The sequence below is a fragment of the Lygodium microphyllum genome, chromosome 10 (assembly GCF_053477565.2).
Source record: "Lygodium microphyllum isolate KBCC chromosome 10, Lygodium_microphyllum_v1.1.10, whole genome shotgun sequence".
NCBI lineage: Eukaryota > Viridiplantae > Streptophyta > Polypodiopsida > Schizaeales > Lygodiaceae > Lygodium > Lygodium microphyllum.
The window spans coordinates 38,425,742-38,443,859 of record NC_141144.1 but is presented as its reverse complement, the minus strand read 5'-3'; the positions used below and the strand labels follow the sequence as shown (position 1 = coordinate 38,443,859).

The following is an 18,118-nucleotide window of genomic DNA, read 5'->3' as shown; positions in this document are numbered from 1 at the left end:
TTGATTGTAACTGAGCTCTTCCCTAAGGGACTTGGGTTGAGTAGAAATACATTCCTTCGGGGAGGGGTTGCCCATCTTCAACCCTCAATCTTGTCTCCATTACTTTTACATTTTCATGGCTATAATTTTGTGAGTAATTTTTATTTTTAGCTTTAAGTATTCATTCTCTTTTATATTAAATCTTGAAAACAAGTGAATATCATAATTGTTAAGCATACTACGTTGTTCGGGGCGTTTACAAAAATTATTAAAAATCAACAAGTGTCGCTCGGGTGCCTTTAAAGCACTTTGGCGCTTAAATTCGTCCTAGATCGAGCTGCCGCCTTTGACAGTGAATATTTTTCCCTTGATATTCATAATTTTTTGCTATTTTTAAGCACTTCCCGTCACCTAAATTCCGCTCTCAACAAGGCAATCTCAGAACACAGTCAGTAGATTCTGCCTGAGCAAAAGTAGTTGTAAATTTTGCTATCCAATGCATAAGGTTTAAAAATGGCAACTAAGCCAATCTTGAAGATATACAAGGTTGCAGCTCACTCAGGGTGAGTTACAACTAGAAAAGCAGTCCATCTGATTGCTAGTCATTTCCTCTCATGGTGGGTTGAATAGGATTGCTAGCTTACATACAATTCTAAATGAAATAAATAGCAATGTCCATACATTGCAATATCACTTTATAGACAGGTTTTTGTTCTGACGGTGCACTCCAAGTGCACAGAAATAGTTCGGAGTCAAGTTGTCAGCCTTTGAATGATGTTGTCATGAAAGTCGTCAATTCCCAATTAGCGATCAGCACTCCTACTAATAAGATCATAGCCTCCTTCGAAAGGCATAGATAGTGTTCCACTCGAAAGCAATCACAGCTTTGATAGCAGCCGCCTTGACAATTGTAGGAATTCCGCTTTCAATACATGCTTTAGTCTTCTAGTAATTGTATATCTAGAATACATGTCTTGCAGTCATAGGGGCGTCCCGATCCAAGCACATTGATATGTACACGAGAGACCTGGTTCTTCACAGCTTCTTCGATAAGGCACTCCATGTCAATGAAGACCACATACAAAGGGGTAGTGCGGTTGCCTTGGTTGTTGGCGATCATCTCCACCCGAACATGCTGACAGATGCCGACGCAGGAGTAGGTAGTCTCGAGGTCAATCTCGATGGCACTGATCCCTCTAGGACAACTTCTGTGTCCTATGTGCGAACTCCTCATTCACCAGTTTTCTGTCAGCTTCTAGTCCATCCTAGCAGACCACTACATATGGAACACTCGAATTTAGTCACGTCTGTTCGTCATTGCAGTCCTCTTCTCCTTGTGTTGACTCAAGATGCAGCGCCTTCTTCTCGTTGTGCTCACTCAATCGCAGAATGAGTCGTGATTCAGTATCGCTTCTACTGCCTTCAGAGCGGCTTCCTCAGTTTGTTGTTGCTGCAAAGCATAGCATATGTAATCCTTGCAACTTCTCTATCTCTTTTTCAACATTGGTGGTGGCCTATAACAAAGCCATCCCATGCAAATACTGCCATCTATGCTGATCGCCCCCTACTTCCTCCAAAGCTTGTTCTCCTCTTTCCCGTTGCTTTTTCTTCTCCCCAGCCCGATAAAGCTCTTCTCTCTAACCAGAAAAGCCGCTTCTCCCACGCTAATGTTTCAGTAATATTTTTTAATGCATATTCACGAGCTATCGTTTTTGTGAGCCCAATGACACCGACTTTTTCAGCACTATAGTTCGCTTGACCTACATTGCCAATCAAACCAACAACTGATGATATATTTATGATTCTTCCCTTTCTCTTCTTCATCATTATCTTCGCAGCTGCATGAGAGCACATAAAAACACCAGTCAAATTCAAGTCAATAACTTCCTGCCATTGGGATTTCTTCATTCTCATCATTAAAGTATCCCTTGTGATGCCTGCATTGTTTACCAGAACATCAATAGTGCTCCATTTCTCAACTGTAGTTTTCATGATGGTATCAACATTCTCCTCCTTTGAAACATCTCCACCACAAATGAGGGCTGAGCCACCCATCTCTTCAATTCGACTAGCGACATCCTCAGCTTCTTTTGATGACCGCGCATAATTGACAAGAACCTTGCAGCCCCCACAGTTCCCAAAGCAAGAGCAATTGCTTTCCCAATGCCTCTAGAAGCACGTGCTACAATTGCAACAAGAGCCTCAACTAACTTTGCAACTACCACAGTGGCCTCTTCTGTCGTAGTAACCATAGATCTGGCAGTTGTTATAGCGGCTGGCCGTATGGTGAGGGGAAACAAGTCCTTTGATACACAAAGATTGGGCACAAATGCTCGCATACATGTAAACCAGAGCATTACAGATAAGTTCCTCTTGCTCCAAACCCCTCTCCACTATACTGCCCATGCAGAACAAGTGGCATCCTCCTTGGGATAATCTTCCCACTGGACGAGGCATTCTCTCAAGGTTCTGGATCTCAGTTGTCTCTCCCCAACATCTAAGATCCTGTTAGGCCGTAGCTCAAGGACTCCTTGGCTAGGCATTACAACTTGTTGGTCATCAAGTACATGGCTAGGATTAGGTACATACTTGTTCAATAGGCTGATATGGAATACATTATGACCCTTTAGGTTCTCAGGGAGTTTCAGTCTATAAGCATTGGGTCCTAGGTATTTGAGGATCTTGTATGGTCCACAATACCTTGGATTTAGCTTCTTGCAATCCCCTAAGGATAGGGAACTCTTCTTTGGGCATACGTGAATGAAGACCATGTCTCCTTCCTCAAATATTCTATCTTGACACTTCAAATCCGTGTATGCCTTCTGTCTATCCTTCGCAGCTCTGATGTCCCGAGAAAGTGAAATCATGAGCTTCGCACAATCTCTTCTGTTTAAGTAACTGGCTTGCCGGTATACATGCTCTCATTCTATAGTAGACATGTCCATTATTGACAGAGAATTCATGACCTTTGGCCTATAGCTTTTGTTCCTGGTCCTTGATAGAGACTTCCCTTAGCACCTTTTGATAGGCTAGATCATGGCATGCTTCCTCTCTAGCTAGTTCGAAAATAGGGTTGCTTGGCATAGATACCTTTGTAGCTAGAGATCTAGCTATTGATGGATTCTGCAAGATTAGGGAATTTAGGAATGCCTTGCGACTGAGTGCATCAGCAACTACATACTGCTTTCCAGTTCAGTACTTGATCTTAAGGTCACACCCCTCCAGTACTTCAATCAACTGGCATTGCCTCATGTTGAGCTTGTTCTAGGTAAAGTTCCACTTGAGACTTTTTTTATGATCAGTCACTAGTGTAAACTTGTTACCCCGCAGGTAGTGTCTCCAAAGCTTGACAACTAAAGGTTCAAGATCATGGGTAGCATAATTCTTTTCATGGGTCTTCAGTTTCTTGAAGATTAGGCTATAGGATGACTTTTCTACATAAGCATGCTAGTATCAGTTACTACCTCTACTCCTTACTGTGGTCTAGAAGTTTTAGGATCGGTACTAATACCAAACTTTGCTTCAACCTATCAAAGCTAGTTTGTTCGGCAGTTGACCATGCAATGGACGTTTGCTTCTTCAATAATTTTGTCAACGGTGCTGCAATCAAAGCATAGTTTTTGATGAAGACCCCATACCATCTTGTCAATCCAGGAAAGTTGAGTATTTCTTTGACAGTTGTTGGTATTTGGCCATCCTAGAACATTTCTAACTTAGGCTGGCTCCACTGAGATTCCTTCTACCGATATGATGAATCCCGGATAACCAATTTGATGTTTGGGGAATGCACATTTCGTCATCTTAGCATACAGCTTGTATGACCTCCTTGTCTCAAGGAAAATCCGAAGTTGGGGTTCATGATCTCCTTCCTGTTTGGAATAGTCTAGAGTGTCATCAAAGAAGACGAGCACAAAGTTTATCAAGATATGGTCTAAAGATATCCTTCATTAACCTATTGAATGTGGCAGGCACATTCGTAAGCCCTAATGACATAGCTAGAACTCAAAGTGTCCATATCTAGTGTTGAAGGTCGTCTTTGGGATATCTTCTTCCTTGATTCCTATCTAATAGTAACCAGACCTAAAATAATCTTGGAGAAGATCTTGGCATCCTGAAGACTATCAAGAAGCTCATCTATTCTAAGAATATGATATTTGTTCTTGACTATTGATTGATTCAACCCACGGTAATCAATACATAGTCGAAGTGTCCCATCTTTCTTTTTCTGGAATAGTATTGGAGCTCCCCATGGTGAGTTGCTAGGCCGGATGTAACCCTGATCTAACAGTTGCTTGAGTTGTTCCTTCAACTCAATAGCTTCTGGTATGGACATTCTATAAGGTCTCTTTGCAATTGGCGCAGCTCCAGGCATTAGCCTTATTTCATGATCAACTTCTCTTGGAGGTGGAAGTTCAGTTAATTCCTCAGGGAATACGTCAGCATATTCCTTTAGCCAAGAGGGTCCCTCATGAAACTCTTGCCCTTGATCTAATTTGTTGAGTTTGATCAGGTAAACAGGTAATCCTTTTCTAACCCCTTTTATGATCCGCGATACTTTGGCTAACTGGATTCTTGGCACTCCTGCCTCACCTTGAGTTGTAACAAACTCTCTTTCAGAGTTTCGAAAGGAAACTTGACCCTTTCCACAGTGGATGTGAGCGTCATTAGGCTTAAGCCAATCCATCCCGAGTAGACACTCATGGATACCTAAATTCATGACTCTGAATTTGACTGAGGTTTTCTTTCCTCCCAGATAGAACTCCTCCTTAGCAGTTTGCCTGGTACAAGTTACCTCACGACCGTTTGCCAATTCCACAAGTAGGGTAGGAGCTTCTACTGTGGCTATTCCTAATCTTTTAGCACACACTGGTGAGATAAAGGAATGTGTACTGCCACAATCAATCAAGGTTTTGAAACCTTTACCTTGATAGTCCGACGGTGTTTGAATCACCGAGAACTGGCGATTCGGCCCCTTCTTGTGTAAAGCGGCATGGACTGTCGCTCTTTCGAATTCCGCTTCCATAGTCGGATCTTCCTCTTCTTCTGCCTCACATCTTTGCCTATTGGTAATGCAGGCAGTTCTCCCTCTTCCACGGGTGGCGGCTCCTTGACCGCGGCCCGCATCTTGACGGTGACCCTCGCTGAGCTTGGGACATTGCCTTTTGAAGTGACCGAGTTCGTTGTAGTGGAAACATCGGAGGTTTCGGCCATTACAGTGAGTAGGAACAAAGTTGTTGACGTTATTTGTCCTTGCTTTCTTCCTTTGTCCCTGATTGTGGCCTTGAACTCTCTTAACTTGGGGTCTGAATGCTCCTCTGTTCGGGTCGCTATAAGACCAATTCTTGATACCCCTTGATCTAGCTTGCACTTCCTGAATTATAGGTGCTGCTCGAATGAGTGCATCCTGAAGATCTGATGGTCGCATAGATTCGAGACGGGTATTTACAGGTGGATTTAAGCCTGCACAAAATTTGGACACCTGCTTCGTCGTGTCCATTTGTGGCGCATACTTTAAGAGTGAGACAAATTTAGAGTAGTATGTGTCAAGGGTGAGTCCTAACTGTTTTAGCTCATAGAACTCATTCATTTTCTGTGTACGATATGCAGGTGGCAAATATCTCCCCTGCACGGCTTGCTTTAACTTCTCCCAGGTAACGGACCCCTCTGAAGTCCCTTGATCCCTGCACCATTGTTTCCACCATAATCTAGCTTCACCGGTGAGTTTTAATTTGGCGAGCATGGCCTGATTGGTGGGAGCAGTACCAGCTGCTTCGAAGTAATCCTCCATAGATTCAATCCAAATTTCAGCATCAGACTGGACGAATCTGCCTTTCCCGTCAAACTCGGGTGGCTTTATCTGCTTGAGGAGGAACTTCTTCTCCTGGATCACAGCAGTACTTGATGTAGGGGGCGAATTTGGAACCTGTACCTGGGGTTGTGCCTGAGTAAAAGTTTTCTTAACATTATTGTATGATAATTGACATTAGCTTATCTTTAGTTCAGCTATCTCGTAAATCATGAAGCTACTTAACTTTTCGTAACAACCCTGATGCACAATCGGATATTGATAAAGGAAGTCCTTATTTATATTTACATGGGCGTAGCCTTATACAACATCTCATGTGATGATAATCCAATCATTACATTTAGTTTGGGGAGAACAACATTGTATTGGATTTGTCTACAGAAACTGTGTAATAGTAGGGTTTTGGGTCATGGATCTTTAGGAATCGATAATTCATCGGAAGTTCAGGATATCCTTTCCGCTAGAATCCATACTTCCCATGGCGGCCCAACACCTTAATCCTGTCAGCTGAGATTACACGGGTTACTTCCTCATATACATATGAGTTCAATTCAACCCTCCGACCTTGAATATGCAAAGTCGAATTTACGTGAGCTTCCACAAAAATGAACAGCTTCACGACTTTCAAATCTTCCAACCACTTGATCCTCTTTAGGTTGGTTTGTAGATAAGCGAACCGGTGGGCAGCTATGTAGTAGATTCCTGAAGACCCAGTCCATCTTCGTTCTATATATAAAGGTGATGGATTATAGAGCTGCTCCAGGATGTTCATCATTTCAACTCTCTGCCTATAATGCGGAGAATGCATTGCAGTCATAAACATGATCCGGAACACCAAAAACTTGTTCCACGCTTCATAGTTCTGCAAGACAGTATTGAAGATGAGGAAATGTTTGGACAGCAACAATTTCTTTACTTCATTTTATTGAGATCTCATGAAAACAATTCCGTTGTTGGTCAGCTCTGATACCAACTGTAACGTGTCCACTAGGATCATCCAGGACACGTCTTAGCAGTCCATCGGAAAGGATGTCTAGAAAACTCCGCCCGGCACTCCCATGGAATGTTACGGGTTTTGCAATCTAGGTCTTCCCGTGTCTGCCCCGTAGCGGAAGTATCCTGGCCATTCCCACTTAGGATCGACCTGAATTTGGGTTTTCTTATTTGGTCATTAGCTAGCAGCAACTAGCGTCAAACCCGATCGAACTACTTTACGCAGAAACGCCCGGTCTGAAGCGGATTCATGCCGCACTTGGTTCAAGGAGAATGGGAAACGAGAGGGATGCAAGGCTTGACCTCTCTGCCATAAGGCATAGTCCCATTCCATTCCCCTAAAACAGCGTGAATCGGGTAATAGGTAATTCTAAGTCATCGTTCTCGTTATTTGTTTTGGTGATGCTGATCATCCCTCTGTTCGTCGAGGACTTTGAGAAAAGTTCCCGGCTAACCGGGACCACCCATCCGTAGGACGGACCCATGGTCCATCCTCCGCACTTTCCTCGGTTTGTTTTAGTTATGTAATTACCTAACACATTAGTTTGACATATAACAAACAGCTCCCTTGATTAATCCCGTTAAGCACTGGTTCCTTCACGTAATCTTATCACGTGACATAGAAAAACAGTATCAAACAACTTCTTTATTATCATATCATCATTTATCTTTGAAATACAAGGAGTTCCGCCCGTAGGCTTGTTCATAATCCGCCCGAAGGCTATCCAGTAATCCACCAGGGATTACTATTCCAAGTTTCCGCCCGTAGACTAGTATGCGGGCCTCGAGATCTAATCTCGAGTCACGTTAGCCTCTTGTGCAGGACCCGGAAGGCGAGGGATTTACGGCCAGAGCCCCCCTGGCACCCAAGCGTCCTCTTGCTCCAAGTAGAGCTCAACGGAAAGACCTCTCGCGGCGGGTTCGGTCCACGTTCCCGGCGCGGTCAACAACCCCCTTGGTTAGGGTCAGGCAGGCAGTCGGGGGTAACTGAAGCTGCCTCTCCCTTCAGGCCTTCAACCTGAAGCATTTAGATATCTTTTCATCCTTTAGTTCCTTGAGCAAACAATGCAAACAGTGCTTTCTAAACTATTACAAGCACAATCAATTCCAGTGGTCGTTTTATTTGGCCAACTGTTAAAAAGTGAATCATTCTCTCCGAATGCATCCAGCATTCGATCTGGGATCAAATTGCGACTTGGCAAGATCCCGAAGGGTTTGTTTGTTCACCCTTTTGTCCTTGGGTTAGGGCCATACCCTGATAACCCAACTTAATCAATACCTTAGGTTTTATTAATAGTAAATCCTGGCGACCATGTCGCTTCAATTTATTGATTGGTCATTTGCTTCCAGGCAAATACCTAACTCTCCTTTTTCTTGGCAATTATTCCCCAAGAAAGGTGATGTGACAGGATGATTACTCATCCTCTTGTAAGTTAAATTTGCGCAAGAACCTGCCAACCTCATTCCAAGGATTGGCAAAACTTTCTTGTGATCAAACCACAAGGCTATGCGACGTTGCAACTTGTTGCACAAGTGTCGCCTCCATTCCAAGAGGTGTTTTCTGGCCAAGAATTATGATTAGACTCGAAGTAGGGTTTAGGGTGTCTTCTTACCCAGCCCATTCCTAATTGCACTAGACCGACAACGTTCGGTCCTAGGGATTCCAACTCAAACCAAGTTCTAGCACTAGGTCGAATGATCCTTAGGGTAGCAACCTTAGATCGTTTTATGCATGAACATCCAATTTACTCAACATTTCGTGAATGTGGGTATGATCTTTGGGTTTGAGGGTTTTGACTTGGCAACAAGTGTAAAACTAGGTCGACTCCTTATCGTGCTACCCTAGTTAGCACTTGGGTTATTTGCCATATCGACTGAACCATGCCCATATGAATCCCTTGTGGGTTAGGTGATTTAGGCAACTCAATATACTTGTCTTGCGAAAAGGATGAACCTTTTCTAGAGATAATAAACTAGATCTAAAGGAGGAAAAATAGTTACAACTACACCAATACATGTAAACATGCGATTCATTGCTTCTACGCATCACATGGTTCACAATAACCCTATCTTTCCTTGGTAAAGTAAAAATGCCTGATAATCCGGACACTAACTTTCCTAGGTCCTACTAGGGCTTACATCAAATAATCATGCCTACAACCTTGTTGTCTACACTTTAGAATCTTATGCTTTGATAAACCATGCAACCTTTCCTAAATGCGGCTCCTGATGAATGACATTTTTGCATGACGACTATGCAATACGCAACTTTCTCCTAGCCCAATGTAGTCAATGAAGCTCGTACAAAACTAAAACTAGTGTTAACTTATTCCATTTTACATGCCACTTGCAAGTCCATAGATCATTTTCGTGCTCTTCTATTTCTTTTCGAATAACATCTTATGGGTGTTAACTTTTCCTCATGAATCATTACAAGGAAGATTTATCTAAAAATGTGACATGCCATTAATCTTTCCATGCCTAGTAAAAAGGTGTACCTCAATAATTTCAACCTTGCAATGAGGTAATAGTTGTCCTAGGCTCGTCACTTTTGAATGCACAAAAGGAAAACTTACTAATAAGGTCCTACAAATGCATAGACACCTTATGCTCTTTTCATTCATTCCATTGAACGTACCAATGACCAATTTTCATATCTTAAGCTATTTCTAATAAATGTTCAAATAGCCAATTCATTTTCCAATTGCATTTAACTTGACTAGTTGAATTTGAACATGCATGAGTGCTTCCTAATCCATGAAGTTATTGTGATTAATTCAATACTTTTGTGTGGAATCCAAATAGATAAAACCTGGACTTGTGGACTCCGGGAAATATCCACGTAAATACTAGGAGAAGATCCTTCCGCAGGAGCGTCTTGTGACTTTTTAGGGCCCATTGTAGGCGTGATTTTGGCTTCCGGATTGCCTTCGCGGCCTATAAATTTACTCACCTTGGTATGCAGCCTCAAGATCTTGCCCTTCTCCCTCATACGTACAAGATCCCCTTTTGAAGTACGGATCCTTGAAAAAGAAATACCGGTTTGTGGGATTTGGCTTATGGAAGGCCTTAGGGATTGGAACTTGGGCCTTTTGCAGAAGAGCTGTGGAAAATGAAACTTAATAAGTGCTTGCGGGAATTGGGGCTTTCTCGAGCAAGCTTGTGGGAATTGAAGCTTGTTATGGGAAGGAGCTCTTGCGAATGGGCCTTGCAAGAATGGGGCTTTAGAGTTCTTCTTCTCCTTCCCCAAAAATCCTAGGGCTAGCCTTGTGGGTGATAGGTGGGAAGGCTCGTAGGCTTCCCCTTCTTCTCTTTAAAGTCCGGGCTAGGGGCTTGTGGGTGTTGCAAAGGGAAAGGGGTTTAAAAGGAACCCATGGGGGTAATATGGACTTGTGTGGGGAAATCCATGGGAAAAAGCCTTAAAAATCGGGGCTAATATGGATTTGCGGTGGTTCCAATAGGAAGGGGGCTTAGAGAAGCCCCCTTAGAAGCTTCCTAGAGAAGCTTCTAAGAAGCTTCAGGAAACTACGTGGCGTGGAGATAAGGATTTGGGAGGCGTTCTGGTCCTACACCACGGCAGGGCCCTCCTCCACGGACGGCATTGGGGCTCTCCCCTCCTTCACAGCCACCTTTCTTCATGGCGCCCCCCCCTCCTTCACGGTCGCCCTCTCCTTCACGGCCCCTTCCTTCATGGCGGCCCCCCTCCTTCACGGTCACCCTCTTCACGGCAGCCTCCGTTACGACAGCCTCTTCACGGGCCCCCCCCCTTCACGGCAGCCTGGCGACCATCCCCCCTTCACGGCAGCCTGTCGCAGCCTCTTTTTTTTTCCCCCCCTCCACAAAGGGGGTTCTTATAGTCCAAGGGGGGGGAGAGGGGACCTCCCCACGTGGCCCGTTGCATGGCTCTCTCCCCCCACCTCCTCATGCAGCCCTTACTAGCCCATCCCTTGCCCCCAGCCACACATCGGCTGGGGAGGATAAATTCAAATTTTTTTTTGCAATAATTCCACCTTTATCCCCTTAACCTCCTCCCAAGAGGGAGTTTTCCCGCGGCTATGCAGGTTTGAATCCCCGGCCTTATTTTCCTAAGGTGGAGTGTCTCCATTTCTTGCGTGTGGTTATAGATTAGCTGCTGGCACTGGTGATAATCTTTGCACGAGTTTACGATGAGAGCGGGAGGTCGGTTTAGTAATATTCTCAAATGGGAATATTACAAGCACGAGGTAGTTGCAAGCGGCCATCAGCATTAGACTGTGGCGAAAGTGCCTCCATCTTGCCTACCTTCTTCAAATCGATTTGTGCCCCTGCTGTGTTTCTCTTTACTGTGATGTGGTCCCATAGTAAGCTACCCACATTCTTGAAAATATGCATGGGATCCAACAAGTGTTTGATTTGTAAGTGGATCCAATACACAAACTTGTAGAAAATTGAGAACCGTCGCACTCCATTTGGATGCGACTCTGTCTGGACCATTTTCAACTCATATTAGCTTTGGGCATTCATTTGTGTTGGAGGTCATCCAAGAAAACCTCCCCTTACTTAGTTCATGACCCTCCTGCAAGAAAGTAGCATTCCCTTGATATACCATCTTCTTGATGGTTTGTGACCTTTGGGAGTCTATTTGTGACCCACACAATGGACATGAATGATAACCCAAGGTAACCCAACATGTCCCAACACTGCTTTCCTATGAATACAAAATTGAACGAGCTATGATAGATATGACCAACAAGAATGGAAGCCTACATACTTGAGCACTCCCTAAATCCCAGAAAGTCATGCATGGTCCATACGAGAATGGCTCGTATATTGGTAGACCGGTGACCATCGCGCTTACTCATATCTTCCATGGAAACCCCCTCCTCCCACAAAATCTTAAGCTCATCGACTAATGGACGGAGATAGATGTCCGTATTCTTGACTTTGTAGCGGCCTAGAATGAGTGAGATAAGGATCATGTGTTCTTTCTTCATAGAAAGCTATGGTGGGATGTTGTAGTTAACAAGGACTATAGGCTACACATTATAAGAAGTTAAGTGGAGACCAAGTGGGTTCATGCCATCCATAGCAAGACTAAGCCAAAAAGTTCCTTGTCTCTCATGCAAAGCCTGAAAATGTATAGTCAATGTAGCTTTATGCACATGAATCTACTGATATTCATCAGACTCCAGCTCTAGATCTAGTCTATACATGCCATGTTGTCAAGTTGGCCATACCTAACGTACGAAACATGTGATGTATACGGGGGATAAGTGAAAAGTGTTAAAGAACTTTTTGAGGGATGGTTTTCCCTTGCAAGTCATGTCGATACCTATGAGCACCACACTTTGGACATGTCTCCATAGTCTAGTAATCTCCTTGAAATAGCACGTAATCGTTGACACATGCATGGATGTTGTTGTAGTCCATGCCAGTATTTCATTAAACATGTCACGCATCATCACACAACTCAAGCATGTATTTCCAAGTGGTAATATATAATATTTTAGCAACTTGAAAACAAATCATAAAATACCTTGAAAAAGCACAATTATTTTTTATAATGGTACCAAAGAGAAATCAGTGAAGCGTACGTAGAAGATACCTAAACAAATTGGTCACACTCGCATCAGTCCACCCGTATTTTGATTGCACACTTAGGAGTGCAAGTAGTGCCTTTAGGCAAGATACTCAGCATCCATCATATAATGGTATGGATGCTTCCTTTCTAAGTGGATCAGATGCCTTGGCATCTATGGGTATCAATGCATCGATCATTGCCTCCATATGAGGCTCTAAGATTGTAGGAAATTTTGAAAGGCTACCTGTCTCCTCTGGTATTGATGGTATCGACTAGGTAGTGCCTTCCAAGTGGTGGATTAGCTTAGGCACTCCATCCATGGCACACCCATGGAATCTTCTGACTAGCCACAATAGGTGCACTCCTTAGGACGAGACATCACCTATGTATATAAATTTTACGGCCACATCTAATGTTTTTGTATATGATATTCAATTAGTTTGCTAAACTAATGCATGATTGATATACATTTTCTTACCGTTTTCTCAAAGTATGAGATCATCTCATCAATGATTTCCAATTGAAACTTGCTGAAGCAACGTACATGTTCTATAGACAAGCAACGCTCTCGTCTAATTTCCAACTTGCATTGAGAGTAAGGACACAGGACATGCTAATTCAGATTCGCCTCATGATCTTGAACATCACGACCTTCATCATTTTCCATTTTGTCTACGTTACAATAAACAATTTATTTTTGTTCTCATTCTCTTTTTCTTTCTTTCTTTATTTGAGAAGGTATTTCTTCTCTTGTAACTCAATAAAATTGATATTAACTAAAGTCTTGTTTTTCTCCCCCTTTCAATGTTTCTTCCCATTTCTTTGCACCTTTCTTTGCGCTCTTCATTTTATGTTCTCTCCCCTTTCTCTCTCTCTCTTTCCTTGTCCTTGTTTCCCCTCTCTTTGTTTCTCTCCACCCCCTTATGTTTTCTCAGTCATTCTCCTCTCTCCCTCCCTCTCTCTCTCCCTCTTTCCCAATTTCTTTGTTGTCTTTCATATTTATTCTCTCTCTCTCGTTCTCTCTTCCTTTTCCTTTTTTCTTCTCCCTCTCTCATTTCCTATTTTTAAAGTCACACGTAGCTTTTAAGCTATGTGTGAAGGAGATCAATAGAGTACGAGAGTATGAGAGGGTTTCTTGAAGTTCTACACCTAATGTGAGCTTATGGGGTGAATTTTATATTCATACATAGATTTTAAGCTCTGTATGAAGGAAATCGAGAGAGTACAAGAGTATGAGACGGCTTCTTGAAGCTCAAAAATTGAGAGAGTACGAGAGGATGGTTGAAGAAAATCAAGAGTATAGGAGAGCATGAGAGGGTTTCTTGAAGTTCTCGCCTAGAGTGATCTCACACATGGCTTCTTAGTGAGTTTATGGAGTAATTTTAATATTCACACATAGCTCTTAAGCATACTCTCAATCTTTTATGGAAAAGAAAATCCTTTCCTGCATGCTAATGAAATTTAGGAGCACATGGAGTTAGAGGCCTTATTTGTCAAATTTTGGCTCCATACCAAGGGGTAGGGAAAGCAACCAATCTCTCCCCTTCACTTTCTCACATGGTAGGGAATATATCAAAGCATCTTGTTTACCTAGCCTCTCCTTTAATTATTGTGGGGAGGAGGCTATGTCAAATCCAACAACTATGGTAACATGTTTCACACTATACATGTGTGACAATTACATCAATCTAGTTATGGAAAAGTAGTCCAAGTAATTTACTACTCGTATTTTTAGTGATACTTTTGATTAAGACTATGCTAGTGATGTGGTTGGTCTTGTGCCTCTACTTCCCATTTTCATTTATTATGGTAGTTATGCTGACTAGTCAGTGTAGTTACTCATGTGTGTAACCCATCATCTTCTCCCCATACAAGCACCATACTTTGGCATTTTTCTAGCCAAAATTATAATATTAACAAACATCTTATTTCATCAATAAGTACAATAAAGTGTGGATTCACTAAGGTCCTTTTACAATTTAGTTTTTAACACCAATGTCCATACTAGTGCCAACTCTCTTAAGCAAAAAATATGGCAGCCACAATATTGCAGCAAATGAAAACAACAACAAATGGCTGTGTGAGGCATAGAAAGGCATCAAACGTAAGAAATTTTACTAGAGAGAGTTGTTGCTTTTGGACCAGATGTTCATTCCAAATGTGGAGTGCCATAATAATATCAATACCATGAAAATCTTTGACACCTAGAGATTATTGAAAATCAACCACATTGTAGCAAAGGAAGGCAATAGTAGATGGTTGCAATTGAAGTGACGCCTCACTAGCAAACCAATAGAGATGCATGCATGGCAAGAAGGTGATGAATTCATCATTCCAATAACAACCCATACCTCTACTTTAAGGTTATGGAATGCTCAATATGAAAAAATGTCTCGGCTCCGATCCTCAACCCCTAAAGTAAACAAAATAGATTTCACCAGTTGATGAAAAAGTATTCAATATTCAATCCCCATATATTTTCACTAGTTAATGTAGAATCTATTCTATTAAACTTGACTCAACAAATATTTTGTGATTTTCTTATTCTCACCTTCACTTGATCCTATATTCTACTTCTCACCCAACCATTTGTCTGTTGATCCCTTGTGCACCCTTCCTTGAGCTCTCCCCCAAAAGGAGTGTCTATGTAACCCCTTTGAAACTAGGAGTCTACTTCAAAAGAAGAAATTCTACAACCACAATGCCCATCCCATCATGACTTTTTTTCTAGTACTGTTATGTTTTGTTTCTAGAAAATCCTTAACCAATGCATTTAGCTTGAGATCTTTCCCTTGGTGATGGTTCCTTCATGGTAGCCCATTGCCATGGAGCACCAACCTTTATCGCTTGTTTTTGATGACCCATCTCTATCCATAGGATCTTTTAGAGTCACCACAAAGCAGTTCATGGCAATCCATTGCCATGGAGTAGCCTCTTTCACTTTGTGGAGACCCTCATGGCACCAATGGGATATTTAAGTGTTATGATTTAAAGATATCCTTCTTGCTTGTCTCCAATATTCTTATCTTCTATGGTCAGTACCAAATAGTTTGTGGCAATCCATTTCCATAGGGTAGTCTCTATCCCTTGGTGGTGACCCTTGTTTAGTATTCTTGTCTTTGAGGGTGAGTATCAATCCATTGCCATGGGGTAGTCTCTATCACTTGTTGGTGGTTACCTTTGTCTAATATTCTTGTCTTTCACGGTCACCATCAAGAAGTTCATGGCAACCATTGCCATGACAAGAGGCTATCTCTTAGATGTAACCCTCTTCTAGTGTTCTTGTATTTGAGGGCCACCACCAAGTAGTTAATGCCAATTCATTGCCACATGCAACCTCCATCACTTTGTGGTGACCCTCCTCTAGTGTTTTTTTCCTTCAAGGGTCATCACTAGATAGTTTGTGGTAACCCATTACTACTTGACAGCCTTTATCACTTGACAATGACCCTTTGCAATGTCCTTATCTTCTAGGATCACTAGCAAGTGTTTCATGGCAACCCATTGTCATGGGATAACCTCTATCACTTGATGGTGACCCTTCTCTAGTTTTTTTGTTTGGAGGCTAACCACAAAGTGGTTTGTGGCAACCCATTACCATGGGGGAGAACCTATCACTTGGTGGTTACCCATGTCTAGTGTTATTTCTTATCCTTAAGGGTCACCACAAAAAGAGTTGTAGTTCGTAAGTGTAGCCCAATAACTTCTATCACTAATTATTGACTCTCTTTAGTCCATTTCTCAAGGGCCATGGCAAGGGGTCTCGTTTATAGAAAATATAGAAGATATGAGGTGCATCATCTAGTGCTTATGAGCTATGTAGGATATAAATTCATATGCAACCCACAATACCCTACACATCCTTCCAAATATAGGTTTGTCAAATCTATGAGAACTCAACCATAAAATTGCAATGGCCCATCTCAACAATTCTCACAATTTAGGAGATTTCCAAAGACTTGTTGAAATTTTTGAAGATACATATTTCCTTGCAGCCCATGCCCATAGGGTAGCAGTCATGCCTAGAGGTTCCCATAGCTTCCACCAATTGCAATACCAATATGATAAGCTTCTAAATCTTATGGAGATCTTATAATATCACACCTTAGAAATTATTGTCATCCCCCCTATTTTCCAATCACAAGCTAGATCAAGATCCCTTGTCACCAATTAATGGCCTAGCACATGAGCCCCAAACTGAGCCACATCCACACAAGTCTTAGATTGAGCCTTAGACCAAACCAAAATTGAGCCCTAAACCAAGCCCCTAGCTAGATACACTCTGAACCCCATCAATGCCCTAGACTAAGTATGGGTTGGAGACTATATCCGAGCCCCACCAGCCCCAACAAATTGATTCTAAGCCCCACTTGGCTCCACCAGCAATCCCCTGTATGGTTGTAGACTAACCCCACCAAACTAATTCGTCCCATTGGCCCCAAACTGAGCTCCACCAACCACAAAGCAAGCCCCAATGTGCATTATTGCTTGTCTCTTCCTCACTTTCTTTCTCCACTTGAGCATCCCATCTTCTTTATCTCATCCAAAACATCAATAACCATCAATTTTTGATGAAGAAGGAGTGTGTTCTTGATAGCAATCTCACCAATATCCTCAACTAGTGGTAGCCAAGCTACAATAGGTAGTGCCCTTCACAGAGTCTATTTTAGCCTTGAGAGGGAAATGGAAAGTTCGTAAACTTTAACAATATTAACATTGGGGTGCTTTCTCACCTTGACCAAAAGGGATTGACCGACTACATTGTTCTTGCCCTCCAATCATAAGTTTTTACTATTTGTTGTGTGGACATCTTAATCCTTATTCTTATTAGGTATGTTGCCAAAATGATCCTTATTTATCCCCCTTGTTTTTTGTAGCTATGGAATATCATTCTTGCCATCGTAGCTTTAGAGAACCATATAATCTCTTGATGTGCTATATAGTCAGCTCATCTATAAGATGATCAAATTGTAATTTTGCCTACTTTGGAGTTGAATCCTTATATGTGTCTTGATAATTTGCAATTTTTTTTCATGGCCTACCATCAAGGAGTAAGTCATTGATCAAGAGTATTACTTATTTATTTATAGTATCTTCTTCTATCCTTGTTTTGGTTCTATTTCTTTGAAGTTTTAATCTAGCTTGATGATTGAATAGGGATCATTGGAGTTTCATAATGTACAATAGGATTGTAAAGACATGCTATTTTACAATGTTTCTAGCATGGGCTACTATGTAAGAACTTGACACTAAGTATCTACATCTCTCATTTGAGGTTACTTTGTACTATTTGAAGGTATCATAAAGAGAGTTAACTTGACATGTGTCTCTACAGGTGCACACAAATTTTAATGCTACATGGAGCATCTTCTATTTGAGGGCAACCTTGTAGATAAATTGTGTGAGTTCCACAATAGCTTAATAAATATGTCAATTGTGGGTGGAGAACATGCCTTAACACATTTCTTCTCCTAAATTCTATATTTGAACATCCAAATGTGAGTAGCCTTTAATAATTCAAGCAAATTGTTTTGTCAATTAAACACTATAAGGGAATGGGGCAATAGCGACGGCCATTTGTGACGCAAAAAAGTGGTGTCACTAAAAGCGTCGCTATTTGCATCGCTAATAGAATTAGTGACTCTAATAGCGATAGTGACGCTAATAGCGACACATATAGTGACACATATAGCGACATATATAGCGACGCTAATAGCGATGCCGGTTTGAGAAAAAAGTTTCAAAAACTCGAGCATGACCTTTTTTGAGAAAAAAATTGC

General features: G+C 41.9%; 1 pseudogene; it reads right to left on the bottom strand.

Annotated features, from left to right (window-relative positions):
• Nucleotides 1–1,527: 1,527 nt before the first annotated feature.
• On the bottom strand, nucleotides 1,528–2,318 carry LOC148029891 (3-oxoacyl-[acyl-carrier-protein] reductase, chloroplastic pseudogene; annotated as a pseudogene).
• Nucleotides 2,319–18,118: the final 15,800 nt, after the last annotated feature.